Genomic DNA, 7,800 nt, shown 5'->3' with positions numbered 1-7,800 from the left:
ATACATTGAAGCCCTGATCCCATCCCAATTCCGTACTTCAAAATGTGACAGTATCTGGAGATAAGGCCTTTAACCAGGTGATCAAGTGAAAAGAGGCCATTACTGGGCTCTAATCCGATCTGATCAGTGTCTTTATAGGATTAGATCTGAACACAAAGGCCGACACCAGGAGCTCAGGTGCCCACAGGGACAACGATGTGAAGAGGCAGCAGGAGGGCGGCCTCTGCAAGTCAAGGAGAGAGGCCTCCGAGGAAACCAACCCTGCCGACACCTTGATCTTGGACTTCAGCCTCCAGACTGAGGGAGAATAAATGTCTGTTGCTTAAGCCACCCAGTCTGTGGTGTTTCTCTGCAGCAGCCCTAGCAAACTAAGATGATTCCCTGCCTCATCGTGGGATCATGACGGGGGCCTGGGGAACTTCCTCCTGTATTCTGTCAGCTGAGCCTCACCGTGGGTTGGTGGTCCCAGAGCCACAATAACCCAGGCAGGGCCCCTTCGGCTCAGCCCCACCCCTTAGCTGCCCAGTTCCTCGGGCCTCCCGCATCTGCCCCCAGGCCAATCAGTGAGCCAAGCCAGGCAGGGCTGTGTGGGCATCAGGGACCTGCTGCAGCTGGGGGTGCTGCAAGACACCAGGGCAGGACAGGGGGACTGTGAGTGCGGGAGGCTAACGGGAGGCAGAGCAGCATCAAATGTCAGAGCAGGGGGAGCCCCTCACCGTTCCCCAGCCCTCTGCCACAGCATTACCAAAGGGCTCGCTTCCTCTTAGAGGCCAGAGACCAGAGTCTTGAAGTCTGGATAAGTGCATGAGATGGAAAAACACCACTAATCAAAATAACCAACTTTTCCTAAGTGCTAACTATGCGTGAGTCTCTGTGCCAAATGCCTTGCATGCTGTCTTTCCATCTTTACAATAACCCAGGGATAAGTCATATATTAGCCCTACCTGACACGTGAGCTCAGAGAAATTAAGCAGCTTGGCAAAGGCCAAACACACACAGATGTAAGTGGCAGTGCTGGGCTTTGAACTCAAGCAGTCTAACTCCAGAGCCGAATTTCTGGAGAGGGGAGGGAAAGGCTGGGATCGGAGCTCAGCACAGGACGGTGAGGTAAGAGACAGCCAAGGACAGGGCTTTAGGGGCAACAGCAGCAGAAAAGTCTACCTTGTCAACAACTGACCAAATTATAAACACAAAGGCCTCCATCTGTGGGAAAGACTGCGACCTCCTACCCTCTTGCATGTGGGGAAAACAGCTTGGAGAGCATCAAAGGGGCAGAGCTGCCCCAAAGGTTTATAGTTGGTCTGTGTGCTGGGAAAACAAAACCGGGAAGGGGGCAGAAGCAGGCTGCAGCCTCTGGCAGAGATAAGTCTCAGGAGCTGCCAGCAGAGGGGCTGTGGCGGTGTCAGCCGTGCGCCCACGAGCCTGCAGACACTCAAGGGCGTTTGCCCTGGTCAAGTCAACCAGTCTGCCAGCCAGCTGACCTCCATTTGGTGTGACAAGAAGCAAACTGGGACGGGAAGGGGTCGTGGGGTGACCGTAAGCCCAGCTCTGCCAAGAACTCCGCTCTGGACCCAGATACCCCGAGTCAGCATGAGGGCAACCAGTGCTCCTCCCTCTTCAGTTTGAGCACCTTGGGGAGGAGGGACAAACGAACAGGGCTTTCTAGCAATTCGAGACATTTTACTCCAGCTCCTTGAGGAAATGAGGACACCAAAGCGTGCTCCATCCCAGTTTTCCAGGCTCCTTCCTGCCTTACCTACCAGCCGAGGCCAGAGGGAAGGCACTAGGGGGATAATGGAGACAGAGCAGAGACACTCAAGAAGCAGCGGCTCCCTCGGATTCCCAGGCATTGACGCCTTCCCAGGATTTCCATGTTCCACAGGGTTCACCCAGGGGTCTGCTGAGGCCCGAGGGAGAACCCCACCTGGAAAAGGCATTAAGTGGTTCCTTGGGCTCTGACCCAGGGCCCCACCGGGCTCCTTGGAGGGCTCCCATTCACCCTGCTGAGCTGCTGCACAGCTTTGATCACTACTACACGAAGGGCTTCCTGAATGCCTTCCTGAGGACATTGTTCCCCACTGCAAAGTCATCAAGGTCAAATTCATCATGGGCTCTGCTGGTCCAGGTCCTACCCAGTGGGGAAAGCCTGCCCTCTGTCCAAGCCCCACTTCCCCTGGGAAAATGAAGCCAGTGGTTTCTCTTGGTTTAGCTCATGACCAGCCTTGGGGAAGGCAAAGCTGTAGCACAACACAGGCACCATCAGCTCAAAGCACATACCTGGGAGCCCCACTACCACACCCAGCCCCAGGACCTGCTCCATCCCAGAATCACACTCAGGGGCCTCTTAATTCACTCAACATGTATTGAAAATGACTCTGTGCGAGGCCCTCTGCAAGGGGCAGGGTAAGACTTGGTCCCTGCCCTCAAGGAACTCACAGCCTGGACCGGGACAGACACACGCCCCTCACAGTGCCCGTGTAAATGCTGCAGCAGGAGAGCGAACACAGGGCTAACAGGGCTAGAGAAGCAGATGGAATGGCAGTCTCTGCTGCAGGGAGTGGGCATGTGCCCACGCACTCTGTCTAGGAGTGTAATAGTTCACAGGTACCCGAGGAGGCCCAATGCACGGTGCACACAGAGGCATCAGGATTTGAATAAGCATGACACGTTCAGGAAATGGCAAAAACTAGGTTCTGTCCTGGGGATGATGGGAGGGAGGCTGGGGCCAGACACTGGAAGCACCAGCATGGCACACAAGGGGCCTTGGGAGAGAAGCCATGGGGGTCTTTAAGGAGTGATCTCACCAAAGATGTGTTTTAGAACGAAAATGCTGGCCAGAATGGTAAGTTTCAGGAAGACACCAAAACTTGAGGTAAGAGATGACAAGGGCCTGAAGCCGGGAATGAGATGGAGAACAGGATGAATTCCAGATAAAGGAGTGGGTCCCCACAGGCTGGTGATGGAACCCATGAGAGGGGGAGGGGGCGGACAGACATACCCAAGAAACAGGTGAGAGGAGACGGAGTCTATGCCAGACACCATGCCAGGTGTTTTACAAACACTCTCAGTCTTCATGAGAATCATCCCCATTGTACGGACAATGCTTAGAAAAGTGAACTGGTTTTTCTGGTCACACAACTAGATGACAGAGTTAAGTTTCAAATCCAGGTCAACACTCTTCACCATCATCCTCCATGGGAAATCTAGGAGATGCACAGTGAGCTGTTTCAGAGAGTGACCCAGGACCTGGGGGGAAATTCACAACTAGAGATGACACCTGGGAATACTCGAGGCAGACAGAGCTGGGGGCTGAAGCCACAGGCGAGACTAAAACGGCTCAGCAAGAACACAGCCAAGGATGAAGCCGGAAGAACACTCAAAGTTAGGAGACCAGGAGGTAGCGGCGGCAGAGGAGAGAACTAGAAAAAGAAACTGAGGTGGTAGTGATGTCAAGACAGAGTTCCACGAAGAGTACTGGACGCTGCAAGCACTCGAGCATGACTGGGACCAAACGAGGGCCCGAGATTTGCAATCACTAAGGCTTTTAGCCAAACTGGCTTCAGCACCGTCGTGGTGGAGGTGGACAGCAAGCAGCAAGAGCTACAATGAGTGCAGGGATGGGCTGAGGACTTGGGGAGCTCAGTTTAAAAAAAAAAATCACCCTGAAGGTTGCATCCAGAACCCAGAAGTGGAGAGCGCCAGACAACACAGTTATGCAAAATTCTCCAGCTGCTCCTGGCAGCTCAGACCTGGAAGCAAACAGAAGTGGACAGAGGAGCCAGGAGGGAATAGGGGCAGAAGAGAGGGACATAAGGGCACAAAGGACTTTAGGCTCTTCTAGAAAGAACCGCCCTTTCTGGGATAACAGCAAAGATGTTTAAAAAAGCTCAGAAATATTTGGAGGACCCATTTGGAATTTTTAAACAGAAAACAAAGCCAGGGTTTATCTTTGCATTATGTGAAAAGGATTTGATAAACAGATAACTAATGTTAACCAATTTAACTCAAAAAGAATAAACTGTTTTTAAGTACATCAAGGCACCACTGGAACAGGATGCAAAATAATACACACTAATTACTAATTACTCCTGTTTACTCTTTTTTTTTCTTTTTTGGCCAGGGGAGGTAATTAGGTTTACTTACTTATTTTTTTGATGCAGGTACTGGGGATTGAACCCAGAACCTCGCGTATGATAGGCATGCACTCCACCACTGAGCTATACCTTCCCCCCGACACTCCTCTTTACTCTTAAAGCTGATTCCCCAAAGACTTCTATCTAGCAAATACTTTTGAGAGACAGTTCAGAAAAAGAATAAAAAGGAGCATTTATGTCCATTCCATTATTCACATGGCCGCCATCCCAGCTGGGTAAGAGCGAGGCCTCACGGGGGCATAACGGCTCTTGCACGTTTCTGAAGCACCCTCTCAGCTGGTTTCTCCCTCTTCACACTACAGCAGAGAGCATGATAGTGTCGGGGACACCAAGGCCTAGAGGTGAAGGGGCATGTCCCCAGCCACCCAGTCCTCTTGCCTCCAAGTCTGAGGCTCTCTGCTCTTCCCACTCCGATGCATGACAGTCTCGGGAGTCCCCCAGCACCTCGCTGCCCACTTCTTGTCCCTGACCTTGCAGCCCCGGCAGCACCACTACTGAGCAACGCAGGTCTGAAGCCTGCACTGCCCCCTGCCAGCCTGGTTCTTACGCAAGGCAGTGCTTCCTGTAAAATACTCTGAAGAAGCCCTCAACCATCAGGCCTGTGCTGGTCCCAGTGATCACTCTCCCAGTCAAAGCTGCTCTCCCCTCTGGGCCCCCACTCACCAGGATCACAAGGATACATACAACTTTTTCCTGCAATAAAACCAAAGCAGCCAACATTTATCGAGCACCTACTTATTGCTATGGACACTGCTAAGAACTTTACTTACATTACCTTAGCTTTGCAACAACCCAACAAAACTAGGTATTCTTATCCCTGTTTTACAGACGAGGAAAACTGGTAACAGAGGCTCAGAAAGACCATGTGACTTGGCCAAGGTCACTCAGTTACCTGCTTAGGCCGTATTCCTACATCTGCCAGACTCTAGAATCCACCTGATTTGCACTCTCCCACCCCACCCTGGCTCACTGCTCTACAAGCGCCTGGAGACCCAACCCAAGTGGAAAAGGAAAAGTGAGGCAAGGCACGAGCCTTTTCACTTTCACTGCCTGGCTCCCGAGTGACTCTGGGGACCTAATCCCATGGTTCTGATCAGCTGACAGCCTCACAGGTTCAGGGCCCAGGGAAGCAGACAGGAGTCAAAGGGCCCCCTGACAGGCCTGTCCTGGCGGCTGCCCAGCTGACTTATGCTAACACAGCAACAGGCACAGGAAAGGCTCGAGAGAGAGTGGAAAAGCACCAGACACTGGCTGCTGAGGGCAGAGAAGTGACCCCTGCTGTGCACAGACAGGATAACGCTGCTCTAAAGCCACCACTATCGCTGGGCCGGGAAGAGACCCGAGGGTGGGGTGGCAGGCAGAAAGCCCCAAGCACATCTACTTCCTAATGTTTCAGGGAATCGTGGCTGCGGGGCCAATCCAAAAAGAGGCTCACATGCCTCCAGAGTGAATCAGCACGTGTGGAAGAAAACCAGTCCGTGCCCTGGACAGGCCCAGCAAGCCTGGCCTGCCTGTGCTGCGTCCACAGAAACCCTGCTACTTAAGTCACCCGAGCAGAAAGTGTGCACGATCTCCCGGCCCCCCCCGCGGCCCACGGGAAAGAGAGACCCGATGGAGAATATTAACAGACTTGCTGGAGGCAGAAATTCACTGAAGGCAAGCCCTCAGAAATACAGTTATTTAAAGGGGGCACAGAGTGAGTCTGGAAAAGGGCAGCAACTTGGATTTCCAAAGATAGGGCTTCCTCCGCCGGGCACTGGGAGGAGACACATTAGCGGTGACAGGGTTATTCTTAAATATCTGGAACTCCAAAAATGACTCAGTCTGTGGGAAAACTTTTTTGGTGTTACTTCTGTAGGTTTTCTGTCCTCTAATGTTTTGCTTAGGCTGATATTAAACTACATATGTGCAGAATGCCCAAAAATGTTTCAAGGGAAACCAATCCTGGGATCTAATGTTTGCCACAGTTGAGAGATGGCTTCAAAACAAGGCCTCTCTCAGATTTCATTAGAAGGCAAGGGGCAGTTTGAGAGGTGGCAAATTGGCAGCCACTGTGTCAAATTAACCCCATGGGTATGTTAGCATGCTTAAAATTTTTTTTAAGTAAGTTGTCAACATTTGAAAATCAGAAGTTTACACGCACACACACACAAAACAATTTCTAGTACCTTGTTGTGGGGGGCCCAAAAAAATCTGGTATCACTGGGCAAGCAGCACAAACTGGAAGAAGCTGCAGAACTACTGCCCCCTTCAGGTAGGCCTGTGCTTTCCAGCCCTCTGCCTGGCGGCTCATTTAAGCCATGAGCCAACCCACTGACTTCCATGGCGAGTTTGCTACTCTTGCGTTTAGCCCAGGGAAGGGATTCGGGCTGGGTCATACTCAGGACTGCCACAAGGGGGCAGCACTGGTCTGCCGATGAGGGCTGCGGGCCAGCCTGAGCCATAAACAAGCTGAGCTTAGCCAATCCTTTCAGAACCAGAAACCTCATCCTTCCTTCAGCAGCCAACAGTGAACACTGCTTCCCCACAGTTCCCATCAGATTTATTCCCTGAGAAGCAACAGCAGTTCATTTCAACGTTCCCACTAGGCCTCAATGGAGAAGCCACTGACTTGCCCCCTTCTTCCCTGCCCATCCCTTCCACATCCCCTCAGCTCCTCCGTCTCCACAGCCAGCATCTCCACCTGTTCGGGAATTCTACCTTCATCTACCTGTTAAGATCCTGAGATCAGACTTCAGATCCTGAGACAGGTAGCAGGGCAAACACCCTCCCCACTTTAAAGTAGTTTGTTCTTCATCAGCTGCTCATTACTTGCCTTTGCTCACTCAGGTTAAAGGTCAGTTGACTCATGAGGCAATAGGTCTGCTCTCCACTCTCACCCCTTCCAAACCCACCAACAACATTTTTAGGAAAGACATTTAGTATTATGCATCAAGACCCTTAAAACTGTCCTATTTCATCCAAAATGCCACTTACTAGTCCTACTACTTAGTCCAAAATGCAGGAAACGCTTTATAAAGATACTCTTTGAAGTATTTCTCCTAGTGAACAACCAGAAACAACCCAAATGTCCAGCAATAGGGAAACTGCTAGAAACAAACTATGCTGTGTTTCCACTTGACGGGCAATTACGTAGCTATTAGAAACAACTAGGATTATGAAGACCATGTGATAAAATGGAAAAATGATTATGATATGAAACACTGTGAAAAAGAATATAAAATTAAATGTACAGTAGTGATAACTATCTAAAAAAACAGCCCAGGAATTAGTGAAAGATACCAAAATGTTAACTTTCTAACTTTCTCTATTAGAGCCCTCAGAGTGTGGGTTTTTCAAATCCTTACCAAATGTTCTTTAATGTACACATACTACTTTTTTCAGGGAAGTGTGTGTATACGTGTGTTGTATATGAACTTGGAAAATCTGATAGCAACTGTTAAGCATCCTGGTCTACTCTAATTTAGACTTTGAACGGTCTTATAAGCCTCTTGTTATCATGTTAAAAAGGCTCTTGGGAACTTGCGCTTCCAGGGCCCCGAATTCCTTAGTTAAAGGCCAATATTCTCCTTCTCTGAGATGCCTACACTTGGATAACTCCTAAGGAGACCCCAAACACCACCTGGAAGATAGGATTAGATCGATA

Source organism: Camelus bactrianus, chromosome 13 (assembly GCF_048773025.1).
Source record: "Camelus bactrianus isolate YW-2024 breed Bactrian camel chromosome 13, ASM4877302v1, whole genome shotgun sequence".
Classification (NCBI taxonomy): Eukaryota; Metazoa; Chordata; class Mammalia; order Artiodactyla; family Camelidae; genus Camelus; species Camelus bactrianus.
The sequence above is the reverse complement of the archived record's forward strand: the minus strand, read 5'-3'. Positions refer to the sequence as shown.